The 8,719-nt window shown below is 39.2% G+C and overlaps 1 protein-coding gene across 2 annotated transcripts in view; it reads left to right on the top strand.

Moving 5' to 3' along the window:
- The first annotated feature begins 339 nt into the window (after positions 1-339).
- LOC126377024 (mushroom body large-type Kenyon cell-specific protein 1) overlaps positions 340-8,719 on the top strand; it is a 263,548-nt gene continuing 255,168 nt past the window's right edge. Inside the window, exon 1 of one of the 2 annotated variants that reach the window (XM_050024634.1) lies at positions 340-1,233. The gene's annotated coding sequence lies outside the window, so the exon portion shown is untranslated. The remainder of the gene's footprint in view (positions 1,234-8,719) is intronic. The other variant, XM_050024633.1, reaches the window with a different exon arrangement.

Genomic DNA, 8,719 nt, shown 5'->3' with positions numbered 1-8,719 from the left:
CGATGTTTAGCTCTGTATCTAGATAGAGTTGAGTCGTCTCGGAGAAAGTCAGTGGTTTGCAACTTTTGCCGCCGAGCTATGTAATTAGGTTCACCTTGAAATTACAAGTACTATCTAGTTCCTACTTAATGAAGTATTAAGACCCTATCCGTGTCTAAGGTCTCTAAACACGCGGACAATGGACAATGTCCATTGTTTCCTCAAATCGCAGGTTTTTCAATAAAAACAATCCAATGAGTCAGTGGCTAACTATTTGGTTCTCTCGGTGTGTGACGATATAGAATTACATGGTGGCAGTGTTACGCGGCGGCGTGTGGCGTGCACGCGGCATCCGTCTGAACTTGAGTTTAAGCCTGTGTGAATGTCATCTAGGCTCAGTGCACCACTGCCCGTGCATGCATGCACGAGCCTCGCCTATGCACGTCCCGCTTGCCGCGCGCGCCCGACGCACACTAACCTAAAACCACCCGAATTAGAAAACCAGTGACAGTTCCAATTTTCGAATTTAGAATGTGAAATGCCCGACGAATCGCCGCGCGGGGGAAAGAGACGGACATACCTCCCCGCGCTGTTATTTCGGTGACGTCGGCCGGTGCATAGCGAAATAAAATAATGAAAAGTGGCATTCAGTAAATTGGTTGTGTTTACGCGCGTTGCTAGTTTATTTGGTTATCGTCCGCATCTCGGCCGGTGGCGCCATCTGGAGTGGGCCACATCGCGCCCCATAGTACACATGGTTGTAATTCACGGAGCTGTCATAACAATAACCTGCAGTGACGATGTGCGGAGATGTGTGTTTTTGGCGTGGTGAAACCGCGGGACCGTAGTCCGGAAAATTGATATAGCGGTGTTTTTTTTTCGAAACTTAACCTACGACAAACTTCAGTTGCGCGCGAGCGGCGATCGCACGCGCTTCGCGTCCCTCGCACACGAAAACCCACGAAAATCCCCCGAATGGATCGCGGGTGACTTTCCGAATTCGAACTTTGAAGTGTCCAATCCGGAGCGTTCTAAATTCAAACGTGATGGATCACGAAACATAATAAAGTTATCAGTGCGAACTTTTTTTGCTCAATTTTGTGATTTAGACTCTAGGACTAAGTGCCTTCGTACAAACTGTATTGTGATGTCATAGTGCAAAAGACTAGGATAAGTGATAGTGAACTATATTTTATTAACGCCGAATTGCATATTGGAACATTTGATGGACAAAAACTGCGTAGATTTTACTCGGTAAGTGTTTTAACAAACTTGTGCCATTCGTCATCTTAAATTCTTATTGCATCTAAAACGTCAGTCTTAATCTATGAACTTGATTGCATTGGAGTGAAGTTGGCTGCACGTCGGGTGCATTCCTGAGAGAGTTCAATAGCGCGAATGTGTTCGCTAACTGCACTTGTTGAAAACACTGGTGGCAAAGGAAATTGGGCTCTAAAGTGTGACGATTGGGGGTTGTTTTTTATTCGCTGAAGGGTCGCCTAGAATTAGGTTAAAGAACTTTTGGGATGTGCGTTTTTTGTTTGTGTATTCGCTGTTATGACGGCTGTCGCCTTGCAGACCAATGGCCTTCGCGCTATCACCTACGTACCGTCTATAGTAACCTAGCTAGACCTAACTTAATACCTAGCTTTAAACTAGTTTATCGGGCATTTTCCTCGATAACGTTTCCTTTTGGATATTTTCTCGTAAATAATGTTAAAATACTTATAGGTAGGTAGGTAATCGGTAGTCGTTCAGTATTTTTCCTATAGTTATAAGTATACATATAGGTATCTACCTACTTAGTTAATATTAATAGCTGTATATTAATCTTTGGAAATAAAATCTTCTATTATTATAGGTAAAATACAGTGTAGGTAACACACAATCTTCTATCGTGTGGGTTATGAGGTGGATTACCAACCTCATCAACTCTGGTGTCAGAGTTACTATCGAGCCGTCAAAGGCCCCTGACATGAATCATGTAACGACTAGGTACTTACATCAGTAAGAACCGGGACTAACGCCTTAACGTGCCTTCCGAAGCACGGATCGTCTTACATTCGGACAATCTGGTGATACGTACTACTTAGTTAAACGTTTTACAAAACTTTGAACTCCTGCGTAATTGAATAATTTATTAACAAAATAACTTAGAAATCTTATAAGTAAGTAGGTACCTAGGTGCCTATCTACCTATCTAATTGGAAACTTAGAGGCACTAATTAGGTACTTACCAACCTATCTGAAATTTCCTTCTTTTATTGCCATAACTTAAATTCAAAACTGTATTGAGTTTGTATTACCTAATGTTTAGATCATAGACAATTGATATCAAATGGTTTCCAGGACTTGTGCCCGGTCAAAGGCAACAGGTTCGCACATTATTACATGGGACTTATAAGTACGATAAGGTGCAAAAGTCCAATCAGTTTCTTGCAAAGCAATAAATTCAAATTCAAATTCAAAAATATCTTTATTCAGTAGGTAACATAGTTACACTTTGAATCGTCAATTTTACATAACGAACGTCTCATCCGCCTAAAACTACTGCAGCTTCTCACATCCTGTATAGCCGGGGAAAAGAAGCTGCAAGAAAAACCTCGGCACAGGGCCCTAGACGTTCTTTAAAAAAAATAAAAATAAACATAAAATATTGGTATACAATTCAGTAATTTAGCTGCCTAATATCAGTTTTCAGACAGTTAATCCCATGCATTCATATCTTCTAAATAATCACTAACTTTATAATAACCTTTTTTGTAAAGTTTTCGTTTAACTACTGTCTTAAAACAGTTGAAAGGCAAATTCTGAATGTCAATGGGAATCTTATTGTAAAAACGTATACATTGCCCCTTAAAAGATTTAGTAATCTTATGTAATCGACAGACTTGTAAAGCAAGTTTATTTTTATTCCTGGTATTAACAATGTGCCGATCGCTATTTTTTGCAAATAATCCTATATGTCTTTTTTTGTCTTTTGTTTTATATGTCTTTGGACTTCGTATCAACAGTGGCTGCAAGTTGTCTGTGATTACTTGTGGCTCTGCCCACCCCATTAGGGATTACGGGCGTGAGTTTATGTATGTGTATGTATGTGTAATCCTATATGTTTTTTTTAGATTGTAGATTGATTAACTGGTTTATCTTAAGACCTCCTGGTTACATGTTGTTTCTGTAATAGACCAAAAACATCAACAAAAACATAAATTTTATAATTATGACAACTAATGGTTCATAATTTCACCACTGTTTACAAATGATTCGCTGGGCTCAGTGACTGCACTTTTGCTCTTTGGTTGTACATAGCTAGCGAGGAATGGGTTAAATTCTACTGTATAATCATCATCAGCCCATTAACGTCCCCACTGCTGGGGCACGGGCCTTCCCTATGGATGGATAGGGGAGATCGGGCCTTAAACTACCACGCGTGCCCAGTGCGGATTGATGGTTATTAACGACTGCTAATGCAGCCGGGACCAACGACTTAACGTGCCTTCCGAAGCACGGAGGAGATCGAGATGATTTTTTTTGTGGTCACCCATCCTATGTCCGGCCTTTGCGAAAGTTGCTTAACTTCAACAATCGCAGACCGAGCGCGTTAACCGCTGCGTCATCGAGCTCCTCTCATCGAGGTACTGTATAATACCTATACACATCTTCCTACATAGGATTAATGACGTAGAAATGAGGTCGTTGCGTAGCGTCTGCGGTGTTAAATTGAGTGATAAAGTGAGAAACAGTGTGATAAGAGAGGGATATGGTGTAAAAGACATAGTGACTAAGATTGAGAAGGGAATGTTAACTTGGTTTGGACACGTAGGGCGGATGAAGGATAATAGGATTACGAAAGCGGTATACCTATGAAGCGAAGGTTGGTGGTAGAGATGGCAGAGGAAGACCTAGGACGCACATTGACCAAATTGGTGATGTCCTTAGAAAAGGTTCAGTACGATCTACTCTGAACCGGCGTGCGTGTATGAAACGATTGATGAATATGGAGGAAGCAAAAGAAGTGTGTCAGGATCGAAGCAAATGGAATTCCATAGCCTCTGCTTACCCTGGTGGAAAATAGGCGTCCGTTTATGTATGTATTATGTATTTTACTGCAACAGCAAAATGTTTCATCACAATTTTCATTTTAGCTAAAAAAAAGTCGGCCATATTTTTGACAATGTCGCAAAATTTTCCAAATTAACAACTTGCATTTTTGTCTGACATACATTATCTAGTTCTTTAGTAACATAAAAAATAGTAATCATTATTAATATTGCAAGAATAAGCAATTTGGAGATCTGATGAATCATATTATTGAAATAAATACCTATCTGTTGTATTTTTTATCGTCCGAATGACCCCGATTCCTGTAGACACCTCCTAACGATATTTTTAGTTATACTCATCATTTTCTTATCCACCGAAAAGAAAAGGGACGGATGATTGACAATTGTTAATTTTAAAATTAATGAGTGAATTAATGAATAACATGGGAGAATGAAATAGGCATCTATTACAGGTAGTCTTTTAAATTTCCGCATAAAATTGACGTGGGTTTCATTAATTTTATGCCTGTCGATTAAGCGTCTCTTTCCTTTTTGGCGGTTAAGAAAGTACTAAATGTAATTTTTAAATTAAATTTAGAAGGTGTGTAGTTCTTAGAACACCGAAAGTCAATAGTAATGTTCTAGAATCTTGTTTTTTTTTTGATATGGGCTAAGCATGTTGGCTCAACTACGCCTGATCTTCTTCTTCTATCGTGTGGGATGTGAGGTGGAGTACCAACCTCATCAACCCTGGTGTCAGGGTTACTATTGAGCCGCCAGAGGCCCCTGACATGGCTCATGTAACAACTACTTATCTACTTACATCAGTAAGTAGTAACCGGGACCAAGCAACGGCTTAACGTGCCTTCCGAAGCACGGATCATCTTACTTTTTGGACAATCAGGTGATCAGCCTGTAATGTCCTAACCAAACTAGGGATCACAAAGTGATTTTTGTGATATGTCCCCACCGGGATTCGAACCCGGGACCTCCGGATCGTGAGCCCAACGCTCAACCACTGGACCACGGAGGCCGTTGGTACGCCTGATGGTAAACATAGAGAAGCCCTAATTGCAGTAGTAACTGAAAAGCAACGCAATGAGTCAGTTTCGAATCAGTTGCGACTACCATACTTGCCTACTAGGTGCTTCTTCACGCTTCGTTTAAAGGACTCTATGTTGTAAGAAGGAGGGAACACTTGAGCCGGCAACCCGTTCCACTTTTCAATGGTGCGGCAGAGATAGGAGTTGCCGAATTTGCGCGACAGAATTTTGTTTTGCAAATATCCAGTTAGAACACACTTACGTGTGACGCCAAGTTACGTAAGTTCCAACTGAATATTTTCAAAAAGACCAAATATTCTACGATATTATTGCGTTAATAATAGGTAATGGTTTGGTTTTCCCCGAAGGGCAAGGCAAAGGGAACTATGCCCATACAGCCATATCTTATTGTATTTTTTGTTCTTGATGATGATTAATGAAATGATGAAAGGTGATGACGATAAATGATGACAGCTAAGCCCCTACCTTCGGAGCAGACTGCTACTCCGAACCCCAAACGAATTAACTCAAAAGTTCGCTCAAACTTTTGAGTAATGAAGCGGCTTGTTCACACGAAGCGAAAATAGATAGGTACACTTTGTTTATTGATTATTCCGATATAATAACACTATCGCGAATGTTTTCCGACTAACTTAATGCGATCGTTAACCACAAAACACCACTTCGTATTAATTATTTAGATTATTCAATGAAGAAAGCGACCGTACCGTTTTCGTTCCCGCCAAAAAGTCCTCTTAATCAGAAATCATAATCATTTATTCAACGTAATTATCATGGATAACTTGTTGAAGGTCAATGTAACATTTTATAATTTACGTCATTTGGCAAGGTGTTATGGTTGAGGAGAAGAAATGACAAGAAACTGCAACAGCAACACATCTTTTAAATCAATGAATACATTAGCAAGTTATTTGATAACTAGAGGAACACATTTAATACCAGAAATTTTTATCGTTTAGGTAATCTCATTAATCTTACAATAAGCTTTTTTACATAAAGTAAGCTTCACATGAGATTTAATTTTATAATGGTTTTGACTTTTGGCGTTCAAAGATGTACGGTCGCGAGTACTAATATGATACACTTTGAAACCATGTCACATTAAGTTTTTTGACAAATTAAATTGTAAGTCTCATTAAATGTCAAATATGATAGTGCGACAGGGTTCTAAAGTACATGATATTGCTCTTGACTGTATCTATTACCCTAAAAACGTACATAAGTGACCTACCTCATGGAAAAGCTAACCGGAAAAACCACCCAATCGTTTTAAATTGAAAAAAATTCTCCGTTCCGCACGACACGTCAGTTGGTCAGGCAAATATCGATCTGGTCCAAATTGTCCAAACCCCGGGTTAATATTTTAGCTGCTATTTGGTCGTTGTCCGAACGTGCACGAAACACCATCGATTGGAACCTTTGTTGGTTCGACAATGCACTGTTTACTATAAAATTTTAGGGTGCAATTCGAGTAGTTGATTTTTATACGTTTGTTTCAAGCTACTTTCAATGTTTGCATATCTTATCTAAGGGAGTTTTATTCTAGTTTTGTCGCGTAGTTTTCACCATGGTATAAGAAGGCCTGAGGGGTTAAAATGGCCAGATTGTAGCAATTCATGTAAGAAAGCAATATTGCTATTTGACATTTGTTTGCATTGCGCACTTAATTTTATATGGGCAAATGTCAAATTGCAACATTGCTTTCTTAGATGAATGATGCTTCGATGTGGCCATTTTAACCCCCCTGGTATGCTCAAAATCCCGTTTTCCACTGGGTCCGCTGACCTAACCTGAAGATTTGACAGGTCCGGTTTTTTACAGAAGCGACTGCTTGTCTGACCTTCCAACCCGCAAAGGGAAAACTAGCCCAATACAGGTTAGGTCACATACCGCCGAAATTGCATTTCTCGGGAACGTGGGTTTCCTTACGATATTTTCCATCTCAGCTGAGCACGTGATAATAATTTATGACCCAAACATGAATTCGAAAACAAATTCGACAATCATTGGTTTGGGCCTGTGCTGGATTCGAACCTGCGACCTCAAAGTGAAAGGCAAGCGTTTTACCAACTGGGCTACCACGGCTTCAGTCACGTAAAAAGTAATAAAAAAAATTACCCTCAATCATCATGTTAATGGTCCATCATGTTAGAAAGGACACAGCCCTTTTGTCGGTTTATACGACAAATCTGAGAAGTTAGTAGCTTTATTTAAATTGGCTTTGGCAATAGGCTCGCCCTCTAGGTACGGTCACGAGCATTAATATGTATACCTACACTTTGGTACCATGTCACATTAACTTTTTTGACAAATTGAACTGTAAGTCTCACTAAATGTCAAATATGTTAGTGCTACAGAGTCGTAAAGTGGGTACATTATATTGCTCATGACTGTACATGGGATTCAAAGATAGCGGACAAGGAGTCGGTGTATAAGTAAATAACATAACATAAACAGCCTATATACATCCACAGCTGGGCACAGACCTCCCCTCAATCAACCGGAGGGGGTATGGAGCATACTCCACGACGCTGTTCTACTACAGGTTGCTGGAGGTGTTTTACGGCTAACAGCCGGGACCAACGGCTTAACGTGCCCTCTGAAGCACAGAATCATTTTAATTTTTCGGACAATCAGGTGATTCAAGCCTGCAATATCCTTGCCAAACAATGGTCAGTCTCACAAAGTGATTTCGACAATGTCTTCATAGGGAATCGAACCCGGACCTCGAGATCGTGAGCTTTACGCTCTAACCACTAGACCACGGCAGCTGTTTGTCTATACAAAAGCATTTATACTTTTAATTTTAACACTATGTAATTGAAGGCAAAGCACCAATTCTAAGTCATTAATTTAACCAGTAAACATAGTTTGGCCATGTAGCTTTAAAAAAAATGTTTTTCTTTTTTTTTTAAACCTTAAAGCCTTCATGCTAGCCCCTCATCAACTTTATCAGAGCGCATTCGGGGCGATATTTGTGTGACTTCGTTTTTTTTTTATTTTTAGTCACATGATATTGTAGCCAGTCACGGAAGTTCTGAGGAGCACGAATACTGTACTGTATTATAAGTATAACATAACAACAGCATCACGCGTGTATCTCCTAAGGGGTAGACAGCAAGCTTGTAAGGAAAATCTTTATTTCTTCTACAAAAATATATGAGTGTGCCATTCCCGGGAATGTTCCCAAATCAGAAATCAGAAATCAGAATCATTTATTCAACGTAATTATCACGGATAAACTTGTTGAAGGTCATTTCGCAAGGTGTTATGGCTGAGGAGAAGAAATGACAAGAAACTGCAACAGCAACACATCTTTTAAAAACTAATGAGGGTATACATTACAAGTTATTTAATAACTAGAGGAACACATTCAATACCAGACATTTTTATCATTTAGGTAGTCATTAATCTTATACTAAGATTTTTTACATAAAGTAAGCTTCACATGAGCTTTAAATTTATTTTCTGACAAATTTAGAATATTATCTGGTATTTTATTGTAAAAACGTATACATAACCCCAAAAAAGATGAATTTAATTTACTTAATCTAGAGTTTTGAATAGCAATTTTATGTTTATTTCTTGTATTGTAAGTATGCCTTTCACAGTTTCTCGGAAGGAGAGATACAT

This window comes from Pectinophora gossypiella, chromosome 22 (assembly GCF_024362695.1).
Source record: "Pectinophora gossypiella chromosome 22, ilPecGoss1.1, whole genome shotgun sequence".
Lineage (NCBI taxonomy): Eukaryota > Metazoa > Arthropoda > Insecta > Lepidoptera > Gelechiidae > Pectinophora > Pectinophora gossypiella.
The sequence above is the reverse complement of the archived record's forward strand: the minus strand, read 5'-3'. Positions and strand labels throughout refer to the sequence as shown.